Raw genomic sequence first — 23,989 nt, forward strand, 5'->3', positions numbered from 1 at the left:
AGTTCAATCCGGAAATAGAGAGCAGAAGTCAGCAGCATCCAACGAGAATCGAATCCAGCGCATCATTCGCCAAAGCGAACATAAACAGGACCACCATTATTTTAATGAAGCATTAATTAGAAGGCTTTCCCTTTTCCGCAAAATCCCGTTGATAACACCTACATATCCATATAAATAATCCTAAGTGTATTCTACTTCACTGCGGTTATGTCTCTGACATTACCCACCCATTTTTTCACCTCAGAAAAATCTCAACGACCTCGGCTGGAACTGAATCCAGGCCAACTGCAATGAGTGGCGATCACGCTTACCTCTCAACCATCGGCGTCGTCACAAGGAAATTTTACAGACTTGGTGGTTTGCAGGGCGCACTCAGATTCTCTGGGGCGCCAGTGTGATATTCCCATAGCTCGCCGGGTACTTTAAACTCACATTGGCGCTAATCTGATATTATCATAGCCCGCTGTACGCTCCGAGACCCTATGGGGTGCTATTGTGAGATCCACATAGCTTGGAGAGCGCTTCGACGCTGGGTTGTTATAATGATATTCTCATAGCTCGCTGGACGCTCTCAGGCTCTCTAGGGCGCTAGTATGACTCTATAGGGCGCAAGTATGATATTCACATAGTTCGTAGGGCGCTCTTAGATTCTCTCGAGCGCCAGCATAACATTCCCATAGCACGCTGGGCGCTCTCAAACTCTCTAGGTTAGCCTTATATTCTCATCGCTCGCATGGCGCTCTCAGATTCTCTCTGGCGCCAGTATAATATTTCCATAGCTCGCAGGGAGCTCCCAAACTCGCTAGGGCACTAATCTGACATTCCCATAGTTCGTAGGATGCTCTCAGGTGCTCTGGGGTACCAGTATCATATTCCCATAGTTCGAAGAGTGCTTCCATGCTCGCTAGGGCCCCAGTATGATACGTAGTATCATAGCTAACAGGGCGCTCTCAAGCGCTTCAGGGCGCTAGTATGATATTCACAAATCTCTCTAGGTTACTTGTCTGATGTTATCTTAATTTGCCGGGCGCTTACAAATTCTCTGGGGCGCTAGTCTAATATTCTCATAGATTGCAGAGCGCTCTTAGATTCCCTCGAGCGCTTTTACGATATTCACATAGTTCGCAGGGCGCTCTCAAACTCGCTAGGGCACTAGTCTAATATTCTCATAGTTTGTAGGGCGCTCTAAGATTCTCTGGAGCGCTAGTATAATATTCCCATAGCTCGGAGAGCGCTTCCACACTCGCTGGAGCTCTAGTATGGTATTCTGATAGCTCGCAGGGCGCTAATTTGGCTCTATGGGGCGTTATAATGATATTCACATGGCTCACTGGGCGCTCTCAGACTCTCTCGAGCCATAGCTCGCAGGGAAATCTGAAACTCTCTAGGGGACTAGTCTTATATTCTCATCGTTCGCAGGGCGCTCTAAGATTCTCTCAAATGCTTTTACGATATTCACGTAGTTCGCAGGGCGCTTTCAAACTCGCTGGGGCGCTAGTCTGTTATTCTCATAGTTCGCAGGGCGCTCTAAAATTCTCTAGAGCGTTAATATGATATTTCATAGCATGTAGAGCGCTTCCGCACTCGCTGGGGTGCTTCTCATAGCTCACAGGGCGCTCTAAAGCTCCCTATGGTGCTAATATGACCCTATGAGGCGCCAGCATGATATTCACATTGCTCGCAGGGCGCTCTCAGAGCCTATCGGGCACCAGTTTAATATTCGCATAGGTCGCAGGGCTCTCTTTAACTCCCTAGGGCGTAAGTCCGATATTCTCATAGTTCGCACAGCGCTCCGAGACTCTATGGGGCGCTAGTATGATATTCACATATCTCGCAGGGCGCTCTTCGATTCTCTGGGACGCTAGTGTGATATTCCCATAGCTCGCAGGGCGCATTCAAACTCTCTAGGTTACTAGTCTGATGTTCTCTTAGTTTACAGGGCGCTTACAAATTCTCTGGGGAGCTAGTTTAATATTCTCATGGATTGCAGGGCGCTCTTAGATTCTCTCGAGTGCTTTTACGATATTCACATAGTTCGCAGGGCGCTCTCAAACTCGCTAGGGCGCTAGACAAATATTCTCATAGTTTGTAGGGCGCTTAAGATTCTCTGGAGTACTAGTATGATATTCCCATAGCTCGGAGAAAGCTTCCGCAGTCGCTGGGGTGCTTCTCATAGCTCACAGGGCGCTAGTATGACTCTATGGGCGCCAGCATGATATTCACATTGCTCGCAGGGCGCTCTCAGAGTCTCTCGGGCACCAGTTTGATATTCGCATAGGTCGCAGGGCTCTCTTAAACTACCTAGGGCGCAAGTCCGATATTTTCATAGTTCGCACGGCACTCCGAGACTGTATTGGGCGCTAGTATGATGTTCCCATATATTGCAGAGCACTTCCACACTCGCTGGAGAGCTAGTATGATATTCCCATGGCTCGCCTGGCAATTAGATAGGTGGGCAATAAACATTCCAAACTTACAAGGCGCTTTCAACCGGTTTCAGTATCTTTGGGGCGCATATAAATGAGTATTTAACGTTATGAGGCGGTAATAATCTATCCTAAGTTACAGGGCGTTTTTAGGCTCTATGGGTCAGTAGTATGAGTATGTTGGGCTAACGGGTAGGTAGTATGCTCATGGGGCGTTATGCGAATAGTATATCCTAACTTGCCGGGTGCTTTCAGATTTTCTGGGGCGCATATACTGTATCTCTTTGGGGCGTTGGTATGAGTATTTGAGCTCGTGAGATGGTTGTGGATAGTCTATTCTGACTTCTAGCTCAGGCGCAATGAAAAATCAAACTGATTAAAAAGAATTCTTGTTAGGTGCTTTTATGGTGTTCATAGTGAATAGTTTGAATGTTTGTGGGGGCAGTAGATGATACGCTAGCCAAACACGCAGGGTACAAATAAACTGATTCAACCATCATGTAGGTTTGTCGTGCTCTTTTATAAACATACTATAAATGCTTATGAAATTTAATCATTGGCTTGCGTGTAACACCCGTTTTTGTGCGAATTTTAATACTGTACTGACGAATGAAGTCATCATATTGATAACGATTTTAACGCAATCCATTTCTTGCATGCCGAGGTATTAATAAAATTTACTTGAACCTTTATTATGTGATTAATAAAGACCATGTCTTAGCCCCTCCACTAAATCGCTCAAAAAGCTTTGATTTTTTTGTTAATTGTAGAAGATCATGTCTCTTAAGGCAAGCATCTGCTCTCATTGCATAATCACTGATACACTGATTTAAACATATCCCTTTTTCAAAACAACTTTAATGATGAATACAATAATTACTCATCTGTCAAACGTTCTATCAGATCATTTATGTGTTGTATACCATGTTTAAAATATATGTATTACTAATATTCTTTAACCCTCAGAAAGGCAAGTGGTCTCAGAGGCACGGCTGGTTACAATAATTATCCTCTAATTTGAATAACTTGTAATTATGAACAGAAATGATGGAGCTTTTTCGGGCTTTCAATTCTCTCACTGATAGAAAGCCAAAAAAGACTTAATATCACCGGGTCTTAGGAGCAATACTTGTTGAAGCCACGATTTTAGCTTGCCTTTTTGAGGATTAAGACCGTCCAAAGAAAAAATAGACTGCACAATGATGCGTGGGCGGCACTTGAAAACTTAATTTGCTGTAATGAACACATAAAAAAGGAGAGATGCACAGTAAACTGGCTTGAGCTATTTTAGCTTTTAAAAAAATCGCAATATAAAAAACGAGAGAAAACAACATAGATTTGAACTCACGACCTTTGAGTTGATCTGCTATAACGTTACTAACTAAACTATATATACATTTTGAAATCGACACGATATAGCACATCAAGTAAAGTATGAAACTATTTTATCATTAATTCATTTCAGGTGTTCGGCAAGGGAGAGCTGAATGGTAATAGCAACTAAAGAATACGAAAGTTTAGCAACTTTGATAACCATTGAAGTATCTAGTTATTCAAACGCGAAGACGCGACAATTGCCGATGATCAGCAGTTCTATCAACTTCCTAACACTTTGTGATGATGTAATATTGTAACTTACAACTTGTAAGGCAATGCAGCAATGTTGTTGTTTCAGAATAGTTTTGTGTCTTACTGGTTCGATTGACAGTCACTCGGTTTTCATGTTTTCTCGAGCATTTGATGCTTAGAGCACTTGTCAATTTTTCCCATTGTTACAACGTCTTTCGTTGCGATTTCAGGTTCCAATTCTGGGTGTTCAACATATTGAATGTAAAATGAATTCTAGGAAAAAAATATATCCAGTATATTCATCTACAAGAAGGCCCACTACCATTACTTTTACATAGGGTAAATTGCCTATTTTCACCCTATTAAGGAAGGTATCTCACTAATTCATTAATTACTCGGCCTACAATCGATGGAATTCGTATGAATTGGCATTAAGAGCTTTGCTTCGTTGATTAGAATCAATCTAATAACACAAATGTCCTGAAAACAATGAAATGCTCGTGTTTGAGCGCAACGAAAATTCGAATTTAGTGCCTCAATTGTCGCTCAATGCGTTGTACAAAGATGGCAAATAGAAACATGGTGAAAATAAGCTCATTACCCTATAAGTTAAAGGTTGGGTAACGGGGCGTTGGGACGGGACAGAACGGTTCGAACGGTACATATTAGAGACAGCAACGCTATGTTCGCGCTAAAATTATAAAGGTGTGAACGATTGAATCCCAATAACGACCAACAAAAAAAAAATTATGTGATTTTTTTCAGGGTGAATAGGCAATTTTGTTACCCTAAAGGGTGAATTTTTAGTCGGTTTGATCGTATCTCTAACCGTTTCTGCAGAATTCCACAAATGGCGCGCAGTATCTCAAAAGGTAGACAATCAGTGTTTGCCTCTAGTAACGTCAGGAGAAAGGTGACTTTTTTAGCCTCACAAAATCATGTTTCCTTAAAATCATTTTACTGACCAATTCTATTTAATAAGCCAATTGTTATTTGGAATATTAAATACGACCTAGACCTGCTATTTCGATGCTGTAGACTAATTATTTTGTGATATGACAATCTGATAAAATTAGATGTTAACAAAATGAATACTGGACAAATTCGAAAAATTAGATTCCTCAAAGTACAATTAGATCAGTTTGAAGGTATTTGTAATTAACAATTTCGCAAATGCAAAAATATATTACATAACATCACATTAATATATTGACTTGCGGTTTGAATATTGAAAAAATCATAACTTTGTCATAAAAAAACCCAAAGCTTTGGCGGTCTGGGGGAGTGGGAGCTAGAAAACTGTAACTTGTGCTTCTAATCAAACAATACATTACGCTACTCAGTGATTAAATCATGACAATATTATAACCGATTTGGTTAACCCAACATTTATTCATACATGGAATCTCGACATCAATATAACATGATCAGTCTCTTCATGACTTTACAAGTGTTCTCAACAAATTCCTTTGTTGGTATTACAATTAGCTACAAATTTACTGAATAGAGTAAGTCTCTATTTGAATTTGTTTGGAATCGAAAAAACGCGTTTGGAAATAACGAAAATTTTCCGAACTAACCGCAAAACCAATGGTTTAGACGCTATTAATATAGAGCACAAAAATAACATTTTAAAACTCTACACTGTTTATATTCACTAACCAGCCAAAAGTTTACAATTTCGTTTACAATAGGCAATTTCGAAAAAATATTATTCTGCTTAAAATTTCAGATATAGTAAGTATCTCAGAGCTAATGAGTATTCAATAGAAAATTCAGCCAAACAGCAGTAAGTTCTACTGTCCATGATCACAAATCATTTCCATAAAAATTAATAATCCCAAATATATGACAAATATGTGATCATGAGCAGTATATTGCAGGTGAGTAAGTTTGGCGATATCTGTCATTAAACACCAGAAAGACAGAGTCTGCGGACTTGGAGCGCATTTTGATTGAACCCAAAAATGTTTGAACGGAGCATCCAGCGATAATGATAGTAATACTAACTTTGTCAAAAATGCTATAAAGCGTGCAACACGCCAGAAATAACAGATATGCCATAACCGGGAACTTTCCCTTATTATTTTATTTAATACTATCGATTCCGCTTACAGGCAGCAAAAAATCAAGAGCCAAAACTAATACCCTTCAAATCTGGCTGTTTATGACGATAACATCTGAACATTAAGGTCACTTATGTTGCTAGTTGCATCGGTCATTTTACAACAATTTGAAAGAAACCTGTAAATTTTCATTGAATCTGATGCAATAAAACGTGTCGTTCAAATATATCTAACAAAAAGCATCTTTCAAATATAACATCGCGATATGAACATCATATCGTAATTAGAAAAAAAAAAAAAAAAGAATCGCAAAAAACAGGGAGGTAGCGAATGGGCTCGAACCGGCCAGTTATTACCAACTATTTGTTTACTCCGTAGCGCGTTTTCAAACCATACCGTACTAACAGACAGTCACTTGGTTGAAATATAACATATATGAACTTCTTCTGAGTGCCATCAATCATAAGTGCACCGAGTTACGACTAGTAATTTTAGGGGTATTACAACAAAACCGATCCCCTGCGACTTTCTCCATATATAATTTTTTTCTTCGTTTTTTGTGACAGGTTATTATTTGTACGATTATGTACAGCATTTGAAGACAAATTAAACTTTCATTAGTACGTCAAATGTCACAAAAAAAACAAACGACAGCAATGTTAATCGTCTGGATGTTAGATTTTGCTGGTGGATGTTATGGTTTTAACCAAATTAACCCCCTAGTTCCCAACACCGCCTCTAGGCGGTCTCTTTAAAAATCTAAATAAAACTACTAAAACATGATTGCAGAGATGCCAGATTTGCAGACAAGTCTGCAAATTCGCAGACTTTTAATTTAAGCTGCAGATTTTTTCGATGACGCAGATATTTGCAGATTTTTCCGTTTGGTTGCAGATATTTGCAGATTTTTTAGTTTGGTTGCAGATATTTGCAGATTTTTGGATATAAAGGCTTTTGGTTGCACTAGCTTGCCTCACATTTTTTGTTTTTCCCAGACTTTTAAAATTATTATTGCAGACATTTGAAAAAAGTACCTGGCATCTCTGCATGATTGTATGTTGTCATCCGCACTAGTATTTCTTCCCAACGCTCACACCTTTCATACACACACATTGTTTGAATAATCGTAGCTTTCTGTTAAAGGAAATTGAAGATCAAAGTTGAAAATTCTATGAAAACGTGAAAAGTAAAGCTTTTCAAAACGTCATTTTTGAGTACGCATTAAATCTGCTTTTTGTATCATCAACTGTGCGCATTGAAGATGGGTTTGAACCATTTTATATTTTTGTTGGGTTTTGGAATAATGTTCGCTGTTGGGATAAAACCGACACGCTGTTTAGATGGTTATGTATATTTGTGATCCATTACAAATGACTGGGGGAATCTTTGTGATAGTTCAATTCCACTATTATCACACTATACCAAAAGCAGAAATGCACAGGAAGGCTTTTATTATGTGTATTGCTTATCAGTCCCTTTTGAATTAAAAAAATTGTTTTGTTTGGTTCTAGGATTATCCTGGATAAACTTTGTCACAGTGAGACGTTGATCTTTTGTATACATCGTTGGGTCGTTGCTGATCAGAATCCCGAAAAGTCAAAACCTGAAGTAGGTAGCTTTACCGCGTGAATGAATTTTAACAGCAAAGAATGTACAACGTATGCAACTCTTCTTATAATATAAAAAGACATTGAAGGTTGCAATGATGTTCGGAAGGATTATTTGAAAACATCCATACCATGAAAAAATCATATAGGATGAAATACTCTTGCTTATAACACTAAACTTTTGCACTCTCTTCCTTTTACTACGTGATGAAGCTACAATATGTATATTAGGGTGGCACAAATTTTAGAATTCAGTGGAACCGATCTAAAACTACTCGCTAAACGACCTCATTCCACCATGAAAAATGTTGATTTGATAGGTTGCACTATATTTTAGCACAAATGGTTTAAAGTTTGTATGTGATTTAACATGGATAAACGATCCACATTATTCAATATTTCGTAGACACGTTCCCATGTATTCTAAAAATATATGCTATGCTAATTTCGGTAGATACGGCTACCATGTACAACTTCCCCGAAGAGTGTAATAGGCTACAACTTCTGGTTCAAAAGTTATTCTTTATACAATGCTTAAGTGTCTACGTCGTTGGTGGAAATTGAATTTATCTGGATACTCTGGCTGATACTTCAATCAAGTCAACCGTGATATGCCAGTTATAAACCGAATTAGGCAGCTATCAACATAGGTGGTTTTATAGTTCAGATGCGAGCGTCGTAAATAGATAATCTGAAGGACATGCGTTCGATTCTTAATTTTTTTGATATTTTAAATTTTTTTTTCAATGCCTGTAAAGCGGGAACGTTATTATGTCGAATTCTTAGTTTCAAATAAAGTAATAAGGGAGATCATAACCGTTATTTCTGACGTGTTATTTGATTTTGGCAAAGTTATGTTCTAACGTTATATTCACGATGCTACTCCAATCTTAATCCCTGGATGATTCGTTCAAAAGTTTTGGTCAAAATCAAATCGTGCTTCATGTCATGGCCGGAGACACTCTTGCTGGCGTATAGTGACAGATATTAGCCACTTACTCAATTAACCCGCCTTAAGTTCACGGGGCACTCTATAGCAGTTCCAGCTCCACAGGGATGTGATGAACATCAGTCGAGTTTCAAAATAACGGGAATCTTTCCCACTTCAGTCTCGTCTCAATTTTAATTTGCTCAACGTATATTATTGTACACAAAAAATACATAAAAATAATTCTGTTACAATTCGATACCAAGCCCTTTAGATCACATGTGTGGGATGATACCATCTGGACTATATTTCCGCTTATAGCCAACGGTACAACTGGGGACCACAACAAATACCTCAAGGTTCACTTGATTGAAGCTTCAGCACTATTTTCATAACTTTCAGGGCAACGAAAGTTTAATTTTGCAATAACTCATGAACCAGTTGTCATAGCTATGAAGTGTCTTTAGAAAAAGTTGTTCTACGTGACTGAATCTATAGAATGTAGCATACAATATATTTTTCAGGGGCACCACGCGGTATATTTATGAATTCAATGAAAATCTATTATTTTCCCATAGTAAACTCCTTACAAACTTAGAATCATTTGTGCTAAAATATGCTCCAACAGATATGATTCAGATTTGGCGTAGGAGTTCGTTGAAGAAATACGAATTTTTCTAACTTGGTTCTGCGGTATTCCATTTCTTTCATACATCCTCGTGCCACCCTAATGTACATATTTGTATCGCACATACTAATCTATACATCACACTTACTTTCACTTTGAACACACGTACATATTACATTTTCAATAATAATCCCCCTAAAAGCGTTACGTAATTTATGAATCGTCCCTAAACAACTGTTTTCTTCGTTCATTAGAGCGTTGCAGTAGTTCTGTGTAAGGGTTAGGGTTTAGAGATAAAAAGAGGCATGAGTTCTCGCTCCTCCGAGTTTTGTTAAAAAAAATTTCATCAGCTTATATGTCAAACATAAAACTAACATAAACAAATAATATACCGCTAGTCAGGGTGGCCAGACCTACCGATTTATCGGTAGTCCTACCGATTTTGGTCTTCCCTACCGATTCACGGACGACCAAGGCAAAACTACCGATATTTTGTTATTCCTACCGAAAACTACCGATTTTTATTGATTTTGGACACATCCTACTCAACACTCATTTTTTGGGTTGGATTTGCTCAGAGATCTGTGTTGTCAGTATTTTAAAGTTCTATGTCATTACTACGTTTTTGGGACAACAACCCGGCCTACCGATAACTACCGATAAACTTTTAGTGACCCTACCGATATTAAGGAATTATATCTGGCCATCCTGCCGCTAGTAGCACAGCTGGCTGGCTGGCTTGATTGCAGAGGGGAAGGAGCTCTCTGGCCCGGAACTTCATTCTCATTCAAAAGTTCGGTTATGGCTTGACGTCGCAGGCAAATTACTCTTACGTATGTGTTGGTGACCATACTGACATAAAAAAAGTTCGCGGTAAATAATTTACCCAAGACTTGAACCGACAATCATTGTCTCACCGAAGACACTAGAGATGGTCGGGTTTCAATTTTTTCGAACCCGAACCCGACCCGAACCCGAGCGCATGAAAATTTAAAAACCCGAACCCGACCCGAGCCCGAAATTATAAAATTTGAAAAACCCGAACCCGACCCGAGCCCGAACATTTTAAAACTTAAAAACCCGAACCCGACCCGTACCCGAGAATGAAAATTTTGTAAAACCCGAACCCGACCCGACCCGAGAATTTTGAAATTTGAAAACCCGAACCCGACCCGAATCCGAAAATTTAAAATTTGAGAAGCCCGATCCGAATCCAACTTGCTAATACGGAGAATCAACCAAAGATCTCGAAGATTTTTAATTCTAGGCACCCAACCTGGACTCTTGACTCATCTAAGAATAGTAGAATCACTCGAATCTGAAGTAGCACCATACGCATTGAGTTATATCTGCATATGGAAAAACAAATCACTGCCGAGTAGAATCCGCATTTATATTTACTATTATTGAACGTCAAATTTGTAACGTGCTGAGAAACTTGATAAATCGTTGATATCTTAACCGGAAATTAAGTTAAACCAGCGGCCAACTCATGGGGAAACAGAAAGCTTAATGGTCACAGTTTCCAACAACCTTGCCCGTCGTAATTAACCAAAATTTCTGATTTTTTATCAGAAACCATTCCTGCAAGGCAGTTTTGTATAATTTATTACATGTATTAAATTAAGCTATGGCAATTGGCAATTCGTATTCGACAGTTTACATGACGTCACCCACGTTACTGGTTGGAACGGTCAAACCTGTATCGAAGGGTATCAATCATTTTATGACGTGTTCTTGATGTCCCATCATTAGCGTTAGGACGATCTATGATTATTTTATGCTTCAGATTATACGGTATGCGCGCCAATAGAGATGCTTCGACATCTCCAATGGAGCTCTCGGAACGACTCCAAACTTTTAAAAATCCGTTAATGGCTTCAACAGTACACACAAAATTTTTGCGATCATTTCGTTAAGTTCGTGGAAATACATGTATTTTCATGAAGGAATCCGGATCATGCAACAGCTCAGACCGGGAACAATCTGACAGAAAGTGCTTGTATCATATATGTACCACTATCCCATCACCATATGAGTGTCATGAACAACGAAACCTGGCGGAAGTGAAGCTAGGTTTAGGTCTGATGGAACAAAGACAGTCTCTAGAAAATAAATTTGGCCTAAACTATCTGATTTTAAAAAATAATGTGCCCTTTTTAAATTTGAGCCGCCATAATGACACCAAAGTACCACCAAATTTATGAGTCCAAATCCTTATTTTTCCGTTACAGTTTATTTTAATTGCAAGAAATCTTTATCATAAACCAATTTGATTATTGAACTTCCGTGAAGGCAGGTACAACCTATTTGTTTCATTTGACCAATTTAACAGTGCTTGCTTAAAGTTTGTTTGGGGTACAAATGTACCCCACAAAACCGTTAGTATATATACTGTATATACTAATGTATATACTATGCAAGACGCATCATTCGATTCGTTATCTTCTGCAGCCCAGGCTCTGGAACATACTTACTTTATATACACGTACATTGCACCGGCTCTACCTATTCCTTCGACGCCTTCTTGTTTCATCTCTGTTACTGCATATTGCTGTATTTTTAACGTTTGTGTTGGCGTTTGGTTTTCAAAAAAGCATCGGAATAAATATACTTTTTAACCGGTTTTTGAAAAAAATTCTTCAAAAGGAAATTTAATAAGCTTTACAACGTCGTATAAATGGTCAAAATCGACTTGAAACTACCGGAGTAATAGCAATATGAAGAAAAAAGGGAATTTTGACGTATTTTAAAGACTTGTTCTATACCAAATGAAATATTACATATTTAAATAGTCAAAACAAATATTTTTAAACAGGTTACTTTACGAATGGTTTTAGAATAAAACTATGCAATTTAATTATAAATTTAATAAAAATCAGACATACTAGAGCGATTTTAGTTCTGGGGTACGAATGTACCCCACAAAACCGTTTACGTAGAGAAAAAGTCGCCGCGGCCTGAGTATCGGTTTTAAAGTACCTGTCGAAGTTTATATTCCATTATAAAAAGTTGAACAAAAAAGACTGCGTTTTGTGTATAGACGCAAACAGTGTCATGAAATGGATGGGTTGTTTTGTTCAAAACCCGAACCCGACCCGACCCCGATAATTTCTAATTTGAAAAACCCGAACCCGACCCGAGCCCGAAAGTCCAAGATTTCATAAACCCGGACCCGACCCGAATCCGAGAAGCTTAAATTTACAGAACCCGAACCCGACCCGAAACCCGTCGGGTTCGGGTCGGGTCCGGGTTTCGGGTCCAAAAACCCGAACCCGACCATCTCTAGAAGACACCCCTTTACTAACTGAGCTAACGCGATATATAACAGCGTGATGGCAAAGTGAGCTGCTGCCCGTGCATGGCATGGGTATGGGACATTGCAAGGTGACGTCATATGAGTAAAAATGCTCGAAGATATGACACGCTCAGAGAGCTTGTAAACTTGTAAACAAGCTCTCTGAGCTGTCATTTTTTCGAGCATTTTTACTCATACGACGTCATCTTGCAATGTCCCATACCCATGCATGCACGAGCAGGAGCTCTGCGATTGGATCGTTCATGCTGAAGTGAAACTTATGTATGCCACTTTGCCATCACGCTGTTATGTATCGCGTTAGCTCAGATAGTAAAGGTAGTAAAGGGTGAGACAATGATTGTCGGTTCAAGTCTTGGGTAAATTATTTACCGCGAATTTTTTTTGTCAGTATGGTCACCAACACATACGTAAGAGTAATTTGCCTGCGGCTTTAAGCCATACCGCGAACTGTTATGAGAAATAAGTTCTTGGTCAGAGAGCTCCTTTCCCCTTCTGCAATCAAGCCAGCCAGTCGGTGCTGTGCTACTAACGCGGTACGTTAGTTGTTTCTGAAATTTCATGTTTGACTATACTTATAGAGCTCATGAAAAAAAACAAAACTCGGAAGCCCGAAACTCATGCCTCTTTGTATCTCTAAGCTCAAACTTTTACGCAACGCTCTTTGGAGTGAAGAAAAAAGTCGTTTAAGAACAAACATGACATGCCCCCCCCCGCATTGGAAAAAAAGAAAAAAAACAGGTGGTTCGCTGAAGTGTTCCAATCACTTTTTTGCTTGGAAATTTAAAGCCAATACCATTTATAGTCCATAGAATTCGTTGTGGTGGTTCTGACATTGAGCCCACTAAGTCCGCTCCCGTCTTTTTCGCGTTTATACGCACGATTAAATTAACTACGTTTGATATTTGGTATACTCCAATAATTATTAACAAGTTCGTCCTATACGTTGGAATTTTTATTGAGATTCACTGAAACGTACACGCCGCACTGCTTCCTAAATGCCGCTGTAAGGTTTCGAGTAAGCTTTTGGTGTAACTAGCAATTGTATTTGCTATTTGCGCTTGAAATTTAGTATGTAGCGGTAGTAATAAGCCTCCCATTTTGGTTTAAACGCAAGGACAATTTTTAAAACAGAATTTGATTGATTAGTTTAACTCATTTAACCAATTTTATCAATTCTGTATTCTAAAAAGGACCTTTGAATTCAGAATGAACGTGGTGAATTTGGCACCACTTGCACCTGGTATAATCAACCTGCACAAAACGTTGCATAACGCAGTGCTGTTTTCTGGAACAATATGTGTTATCCTTTAGCCCTTCTCCTTTTGTGGCACAGACCTGTTGGTCCATATTTATTTAGCCCTTCGTTATGCAAAATCGCGATATTATGACAGATGGGCTAAGCGCGGCGTATCATGGAGCGCGGCCGTTCTTTTCAATCGGGAAAGGCCGCGTGGAATTTTGGGGAAATAATTAGGATGAAAATAATGTTTTATGCTTATAAAAGTTTGCATGCAAAACCCTTCGTTCATAATTTAGGAAATATTTCTGAACAAATCAATCGTGCGAAAGCTCTGTTTACGATTACATTTTTACTGGATATATTTCAAGATAAATGCCGTAGCTTCGTCAGTGTTCACTATTTTCACATACATGTTTAACAAACATATGACTACTAGGGTGGCACAAATTTTCATATTCAGTGAAACCGATCTAGAACTACGATCACCAGATAGATCCGGCAGATACTGGTACAGTGTACAACTTCTCCATGAAAAGTAATAGGTTACGACTTCTGGTTCAAAAGTTATTCTGTATACCCACAGCGTCTATATCGTTCAAGAAAATTGAATTTATCTGAATACCCTGGCTGATATTGCAATCAAGTTAACCAACCTTTCATAAAATTATTATTATGACAGAGGAACAACATCTCATAATAATTTTCTGGCTAATAAAATTTTAAATGATTTAAGCTGTAGGAGAAGTATTATTAAAACCGACACCAAAAGCTTTAGATACCTTTTTTCTGAGTTGTCACAAAACCAATAAAATTATATTTTTTGTGTAGAATACTTGTTTGGAAGGTTCTTGGCAAGACCTATTTTTGTGAGGTCCTCAAAAAATTAATTTAATAAAAAATAATTTTCGCTACACTTTACCATTGAAAATGTAATATGTACGTGTGTTCAAAGTGAAAGTAAGTGTGACGTATAGATAAGTATGTGTGATACAAATATGTGCATATTGTAGCTTCATCACGTAGTAAAAGGAAGAGAGTGCAAAAGTTTAGTGTTATAAGCAAGAATATTTCATCCTATATGATTTTTTCATGGTATGGATGTTTTCAAATAATCCTTCCGAACATCATTGCAACCTTCATAAGATATTTTGGCAGAAAGTTGAATGAATAGCGCGCAAGTCTCAGGCAGAATGACAGAAAAATATTTCGTGCCGTGCCGTTGGACCTTTGTCCAACTGAAAAACATCTGAACGCCAAAATCTCATGTCAAATTTGCTTTGACAATCTATTTATTAATCTTTTACGATACTAACGTCTTCTTTGGAGAGTTTTTGACATTTGTCAGTTGGTCCAACTAGCGAATCAAATTCGTTAGTTGGACATAGGCTGTGGGCCAACCAGTGAATCACGACTGTATATTCCTCATTTATGACTATAATACAACCCGTGCAAAAACGGCTTTCGTTGATAATGGTTTGGCTCGAGGCGAGATGGATGTCGCAATAAAATCACCTCCCCGACTAAAAATGAACCCACCCTCCGCAACCGGGCCATTTGTAAACTTTTCCGGACAGAAGACAAGAAATGTTTGGATCTATTGCAGATTTTTCGAGTTCTGATGAAGCAATATTCGGCGGTGACAGAAACATCAATAATTAGCCCTGATAAGCTTCTGGTGGAGGAAATTAATTTGAAGCACGCAAATTATATTGCTGGCTACGGGCCTTTTGCAAAGGAGTATAGTGTATATGTACCATCCAATCGGGTTGAATGTGACGCGGTCGTCCCCGTGTTAGCTGTTTTACCCCTTTATAAGACAGTAGCAACTATATTGTCACCTTTTCTTTTCCTGCATGGACAATACAATTAACTCGATTTTGAATAAAATACTCTACACCCTATAAGTTGGTGATCAAAATTTGTAAAAACAAGTATTTTTTATACGAAAACGCGGTTCTTGAGTTGCAAAAATTACAAAGATCAAAATAAAATGAATCTAAATAGGTGGCAATATAGTTGTCACCGCCCGTTAAAAAATGTCAGTCTTCCTAATGTTTGATGTACTTCAAACGAGATTGGTGCGAATATAAAGACCAATCGATCTGGATCAGGAATTCACAGATAAGCGAAGGTGGTTTATTGCTTATTACCTGATTAACAATAAATCACCCCTGAATTTTGAGAAGAAATTGAAAAATGAGACCACAGATTACAGACGTACAGTCCAGAACGAAAGTTATTTAAAAACTAGTGTAAAGTTTCAAATCGATGTAAGTTGAGAATTAATAACATAGAGACAGGCCCGTGCGCAAAGGAGCGAAGTAAGGAAGAGGGGGGCTCAAACCCATTCCAATGAAGGCTTTGAATTACTTTTGAAATGTTTCTCTTCTTTCTGAGCTTGCAACATCAGCTATGGATGAAAAACAACAAATACACAACACGAAGTCAGAGAAATCGGGATAAGATCATCCAGAAAAATGCCACCGCCTGTGGTCTGTCAGTAAGCAAAAATTCCTATTCCTATGAGAGTACCCCGCTCAGCACCAGCTAAATAGGATAATTCGAAACGACTAGCGCCAAGAAAGGTAGTTGTAAGGACATGTCGGTCATTAAGGTCAGCACCTCTGGATCGTTTCGCGTCTCGGCAGGTGACGATATTTACAGTAGACATCAGCAAGTTAGATATACCGCGAAAGTTGGACAGCAAGCTAAAAAACAACAGCAATGGGAAATCTACGAACAATTTACATAAAATAAAAAGAGTAAACACACAATCCCTACTGAGGTAATACCTAACGGTGACTGCGTAGGTTGAAGGCTGGTAGGAACAAGAGGTTTAGGTTTAGTCGGTAAGGTTACTACAAATCACTGCAGTAATCCGCACTGCCACGAGCCACAGGCAGCGCTGTCTGTTCAAGATTCCTTCTCGATAACAGGCATTGTCCCAATTTGTTGAGCTGAGTCGATTGATACAAAAGAATAGGCCCTCCAGACCTGAGAAAAGATCTTCAAAGTTTGAGGGTTGCTATACCCTTCTTTTGTAAGAAACGAATAAAACCAACCCCCTTAAAAATGTCCTGAGCACTGGCCTGCACAGAGGTGGAGGTAAAAACAGTGAATCTAGCAATAACAAAAATGGTTACATAAAAACGGGCATAACGGTAGCTAGCTTAAGCTTTCGTTTGGGTTTCTTCCTATACTATCCTTAAGAAATAGAGTTTAATAAAATGTGTTTACCGGGCGGTGGCAACTATATTGCCACCTTTTTCAAAACAGTTTTTATTACGAAATAAATGTAGATTTTAAACTAAGTGAAAGAACCGTGTTTCCATTAATATAACATTCATTATTAGCCCCAAACTCTCGGCCTTATCAAGGGTTAAAGACCCCATGCTTCAGTCAGGGAAGATACAGGATGTTTGCATTCAACATCAGTGGCAGCTGACGGGAATACGTCATACGTCAACTTAGACTCTTATCGGGTGACATTCGTCGGTTTTTCTCTACCTACCTCCTCTTTGACAATGATCGTCTACCTGTTCGTTGTGGGAAATGCGATGAGAATCATGTGGATGACTCCTGGGGGAGGGGTGTCGAAAAGTATCTTTACAGTGGGGGAAATCAACATAATCTTCCGACATGATGATACAGTGTGGAGAGAAACTGAAGAGTTCCCTTCAGGGACGCTCTAAGGGATCTTTCGCAGAAATGCTGCTTTAAATAGCTAAGCCACAAGTCTTTACAAAAATCTATACTGACTTGTCTACTGACGATGGTGACTCTGATGAACACCAGGAGGGAACATCTTCTGCTGCGCCTAGAAGCAATAGAAAAGGAGGAACTTTTCCTCTCCTAAGATTCGTTGTAATGTTCAGAAGGTGTCTCATCAATGTCCTCCAAAAATAATAGTACTTACTGGTGCAAAACCGAAGCAAACAGCTCCTGGTCTCCGAATCTTGAGCTCAGAAAAGAAGTTCCCAGCACTGTGGACCGTATTGTTACAGAACATTTCTGACCCTCTTAAAAGCAGGATGCTTTCTCACTGCAATAAAAACATTCTTAATGCAGTTGACTGCAAAATAGTCCCTCCTTTCAGCGATTGTATCCTTCGATAGCTAATTCGAACGAGGTCACGGATTTGATCACTGTTTAACAGTAGCATTGAAAAAACATTATCCCGAAACTCGATCCTTTTAAAATTTATTATGCGAAAAATGACGTACTTCAGAAATAGATTTTAATTTTATTTGCTTGGATCGAGAACACTCTTACGGAAGAGTACTTTTGGGGATCAAAAAGTGCTATTTTTTCAATAGAATTAACCTTCCCTCGGCACCAGGCATTGAAGATCTTGCGACATTGCAGAACTCTTTCCCGCACCGAAGTTAGTTTTAGTTGATTTTAACTCCCACGGCATAGCATGGGATTGCTTTCATGATAATGATAATCGAAATCTACCTCACTCCAAAAACTTTGTGATAACTTCAAGATGATCATTTTGAACACCGGTGAAATGACACGGATCCCAGCGAGCCTCTGCCAATCTTAATCACTATTGCTAACGGCTTAAGGCCATCGAGTACAATCAATATTTTGTATGACCTCAAACAAAATAGTGATTGGAAGAGCTAAGCATCCTCGGCATCCGGTAAACTCGAGTCCATACAAGACATTCCTCCGGAGGAAGAGTACGGCTTCTTGGGTGGCTTTATTCTCGACACCTCTATTCAAGCTCAGAAAACGTGTACCAAACGCGAACTCTCGTGGAAGGTCTCCCAACCCGTGGTGGGACAAAAAGTGTTGAAACGTGTACGCGAAGAAGGCCACCGGCGTACAAGATCAACCGGAATGGCGGGTTAGTTGAGCCAATGAAAATTTTTATGAAAGCCAACAAACGCTTACTGTCGCTGGTTCGTTGATGGATTAATGAGAGAAACCGAACCTGAAACAGTACTAACGAGAGTAGAATATTCAAACCGTTGGATATTCGATTTCGCCAAGAAGGTTTGTACGGATTCCGCCCCGGCACAGAAGATCTACCGCGCCGCTTCCCCCCGCGGACGATAATGTAACAATAAAGCCCCAGGACCAGACAGAATCAAATTTTACTTGTTAAAGAATCTGCCAAGAGACGTTTGTTGAATTAATTTAATATGTTTCTTAAGAGTAACCTTGTCCCTCATGGCTGGAGGCAATTGAAGGTCCACGCCATCCAAAAAAAAAACAAGAAAACAGCCTCCGATCACAACTTGTATGGACGGATTGAAATGTTCTCTTCTATTCGGAAGTTGTTCGAGAAAATGGTCCTATTCTGTCTCGACAATTGGGCCGAAGCGAATAACTTACTGTCAGATACACAAATTGGCTTTCGCAAAGGCAAAGAGACGAACGATTGCCTTGTGTTGCTCTTAACAGGAATTCAAATGGCGTATGCTAACAAAGAGCAGATGGCATCAGTTTTCTTACTGACTCAGGGGGCTTGTTATCTGAAAAACATATGTATTTTTCTATATCGATTTTGTTGGCTATTTTCGGCAAATTTGAGACTAAGAGAAACGAAAGCAATGAAATTGAAAGACGGATAGGTATTCTAGAGCGAATCAGTTATAAACTTAGAACGGAAAACTAGAACTAGGCAGGCTCATATGGGCATGATCGAAAGGAAATGTGAAGAATTCTTTGCCTTCTGCAGAGTAGCTTACCGCCGACGCCGGTAAAACATGATGATCGTTTCTCTTAGTCTCAAATTTGCCGAAAATAGCCAACAAAATCGATACAGTAGAACCTTGCGGCAATTAAAACATAGTAACATATGTATTTTTCGCAAATTTATTTGTCGACATCACGAATTAGCTACGTGGGCCTTCCCCAGGGCTCATGTCTAAGCCCCCTTCTCTACAATTTTTAAGTGAATAACATTGACAAATGTCTTGTCAATTCCGTCACGCTAGGGCAGCTTGCAGATGACGTTGTGGTCTCTATTACAGATCCCAAAGCTGTCGATTTGCAAGGACCATTGCATGATGTCTTGGACAATTTGCCTACTTGGGCCCTCCAGCTGGGTATCGAATTCTCCAAGGAGAAAACTGAGCCAATCGCAGAAACATGCGCCGAGCATTGTTCCACCAGATCTCAACTATTAAATTACCTTCAGGCCCGAGTAAGGTCATCCAATGTCCCGATGCGGGATGTACTGGCAAACCGCGATTTCCTCTATTTGTCCCTCGTATGTACCTTCCTAAAAACCATCAATATATAGATTTACCTGCCCCTTTTATTTTTATTATCATTCTCCAAAGTGTCCTCTTCCACATATATCGTACATCCTTGACGGTTTGATGCAAGTGACACGAAACATCTCTGTCGAAAATGTTAACAAACGCGGAATTTGCAGCACAAATATCACACGCGCAACTCGATATGTTGCCGGTCGTCATCTGACGAAGACCGCCCGAGTCTGTAATCGATGCCGTTGATCTCCCGTTAACTTGAACCCCTGTTTCTAATACCAAGGAATTATTCCCCCCTCTCCATCTGTTTTTTTTAGAATTTATAATAAAAGCAACGTTCGATTTTTAAAATAACAAAATGAAATTATTTAGCTCATGCACTAAAAAATCAAGAAGTTTTCACCTTCATCATTAAGGGGTTATATACAAAGTTGAAAATCAAAAAATCGAATAAAAATTATTGAATATTCTGAAAGTACACATCGCAAAAACTACTCATCCGATTTTCATATTGGAATTGTTTGTATTTACACTTGTACTTGAACGTTGCTTTTTCATCCAAAAATTATCAATTCTTTGCAATGATTTTTTTGTTTAAAACTCCATTTTTTGATCAACATATTTTTTTTGAAAGAAACTCTTTTTTATTGGGAAACCGCTCCGTTCAAGTTTACCACAATACATTTTTCTTAAATAATCAGTTTACTTTTTTGATTTCAGTTGAGCGGTTCGGCTTGGAGACCGTTCATTGCAAACCTCTGCCAAAAAATAAGCTTCGGGGATGGGCCAGAACTCCGCCAATCTTGAATATTTTTTTGAATTTTTGAATCGCAAGGTGTCTACTATAAAGTAGCCTTGCTTTATTGGTATTATTGAAATATCTCATGAAGTATTCAGACTTCCATATGAATCTTTTACACCATCTTTCCAACATGATTCTTAATATTTAGAAAGTAAAAAATGGTTCGAGATATAAAAATATTCAAATTCAATTTAATTTTTTTCTTTCCATATATTGTAAAGTTTACGAGTTATCATTATGGTTATTATGGTATATGTACAATTTATTGAATAATAAGCTTAACAAATAACAACTGACACACTTTTTTTGTTAAAGGGTGTGAGAAATTTTTTTCGAAGAAATCGGATATTAATTTTTATGTGGAATGCACCCTTCATAGCAAAAAGCACCAATTTGGTACTTTTCGTTATGTTTGCATTCACACCGCTCATTTTCCGGTCCACTTTACGTATAGTGGCGTTATAGTTTTCGTACCCCATCAAAGTCGTTGCGCCCCATCCAGGTTGTTGCGCCCCATCCAGGTTGTTGCGCCCTATCCAAGTCGTTGCGCCCCAGCTTTAAATTGGCGACTAACCAGCAAATATTCTACAACAACAGCGCTGAATATTACATGTCATTCATATTACAGCAATATACGTGTAAAAATACATTGAAGTCCGTTGGTTTTCCGTCTGAAGAAACTGTAATTTTCAATCCACGTGTAGAATTATAATAAAATTAAAATTAAAATAAAAGAAGGCACGACAAGTCGTGTGGATTTTTGGTGTAACTTAATTTTACATTTATTTTCATGCTCCAAATATGTGCATGAAAATAAACTTAAAATTACAAAATATATTTTTCTGTGCGTGACGGACAAGTGTGAATGCTCGCATTTGATTTGTATGAAAGAACATTGGGGTTCGTGCACGGAACTGAACCGCCACTGAATCGAATCGGAAAGGTGTAAAATTGGCTAAATACCTATAACTGTTAGTACCCCAATAAAAGGCAATAGTCCCAGTTGCAAGCCTTATTTGTTCTTGTGAGCAAGGCTTACCTAAACCAAAAGTTATAGCTGTTTGAAAACGTTATTGTTTATGAAAGGCTTAAAGAGAAGCTACAGTTTCTTTTTAAACATTGTTAGCAACGCTGATCATAACTGTACTCAAACTGCTCAAAATGCAAAGAACTCTTAAACATATAGAACGAATTGGATCAATAAAGTTATTAAATTTTCGAATCAATCGTTATCACGCACTGGACCTCTGCTATTGAATAAGTAGGGGAACTGCGTCGAAGACGGACACTGTGACTAAGATGGACAAATTGTGTTTCTCACAAAATGAAAAATTCGGTTGAATGGTACTGATACTATATGATTTTTAGAAGATTTAAAATGATTCCGAAAGATAGTGGTATTATCTAATACCTGAATTATCAGATATCTAAGCAAAAAAAAAATCTTGAGAGCACGATAACGGATATAATTAGACATGACACCAGAAAATAACGATTTAAACCAGAAAGCTGTTGATCTCGGAAAATATCTTAGGTAGACATAATGTATTAACTATGTAGCACTTGACTGTTGAAAAAAACAGAAATTTCAATGAGGGATGATTTAGGGACATTTTTAAAATTTGGTAGCATGGTTGGGTACGACGGACACAGTACGATGGGAAAATATGGACATATTTATTACGCGAATACAAACCAGAATGCCGTCAAATTGCATACCCTTGGGCTATTTTTTATTACCGCTAGATTGTGACGTACGAACAGAAAAAATTATTGATCAAGAAGCGTCTCACTCTCCCCTTATCCTATGTTCATCGTTACAAATGCCGTTAGTCCATAGTACCCATACCAGGTGTCCGTCTTTCCCATCCCGGTTTTCAAATACCGATTTTGTGCCTCTTTTTCACAACCATTTTAAGCATCGTTCTGTTTTAAATGTTATTAGTATAAGTTACTATAGTGTGGAATATGATCTCAAACCTACGGTTTGCGAGCAATGCATCAATCGATGAGTCGAATTCGCTAATAAACTTTAGCGTTCCCGTCTTGGACACAGTTCCCCTACATCAACATTGAACATCCATTTTACAACACTATCCCATACAACCAATTTCTCTACAGCACTGTAAACAACTGAAACACTGCCCTCGGTCGGACAGGAAATTGAATCCATTTACGCTTCCGCCATTTCGCTGAACAGACCAGAAATAATCCGCTAACCCGGAACTGGAAGTGAACCTGGGGTGTGTTGGAAAGTGTTTCTGCATTCGGCGATAAAAAACGGATTCTTGCATTGTCGTTCTGTCTGCAGCGGTGGCTGCTTTGGTCACGGCTGCGGATTCGGTGGCAGCCCCGACAGCCACGCTAGCCAAGCTCTTTGAAATTAATAATCCGTTTCTCGAGCGGAACTGCGAAATTGCGGTGCCATCATTTTCCTACCAGGGAAGTGAAAACAAATGAACAAAAAACGCACAGATCAGTCGGAGGTGTAGCTAGGACTAAGAAAAAGAGCTTCACATTCATCATGGTTAAATGTTGCAATGGTTTGGTTGGATTTATGTAACATGAATAACTTGTTCAGAATTGTTAGTTTACAGATTTCCTAATTCTGGGCATGAAAATGTTGTAAGCAAACCTCGAAACACCCCTGCCTGCATACAATGTTTTGTCGAAAGTCATGAAGCTAGATTTTCAACTCGTTGCCAGTTTCAATTCCTCTCTTACGCCTGTAAAGTCTTCCGAGTTTATCGCATGTTCTTTTTGATTAATGCTACATGATATTGTTGCCGAAGAAATGGTATGTGCAGTTCTGTCGTTTGGTTGCTGTGATCCGCTCAGAAACCGGACGCAGTGGAGTTTTCTAACAAAAAGTGCATTCGCGGAAAGAAAAATATCCCCACCATCATCAGGTCGGTATCTACTCGTGGATGGGAAACGATGCTTGTAAAGTTACTGGAATGTGCAATAAAATTTTTACTTTTTAACGGAACTGCTGTGCAGTGCTCAAGCCGAAACGATGGAGTAGGAATCGCAAAAACAAACAGTCACTCGACAGATAAATTTCGTCGTGTCCGAAGGGAAGCTGCAAGTCTACAAGTAGATGGAGACTGTTCTTGGTATATACAGCTTACGATAATGTTCGACTCAGTAAAAAATAATCAACTGTCTTTCGTA

The sequence above is a fragment of the Topomyia yanbarensis genome, chromosome 3, assembly GCF_030247195.1.
Source record: "Topomyia yanbarensis strain Yona2022 chromosome 3, ASM3024719v1, whole genome shotgun sequence".
Classification (NCBI taxonomy): Eukaryota; Metazoa; Arthropoda; class Insecta; order Diptera; family Culicidae; genus Topomyia; species Topomyia yanbarensis.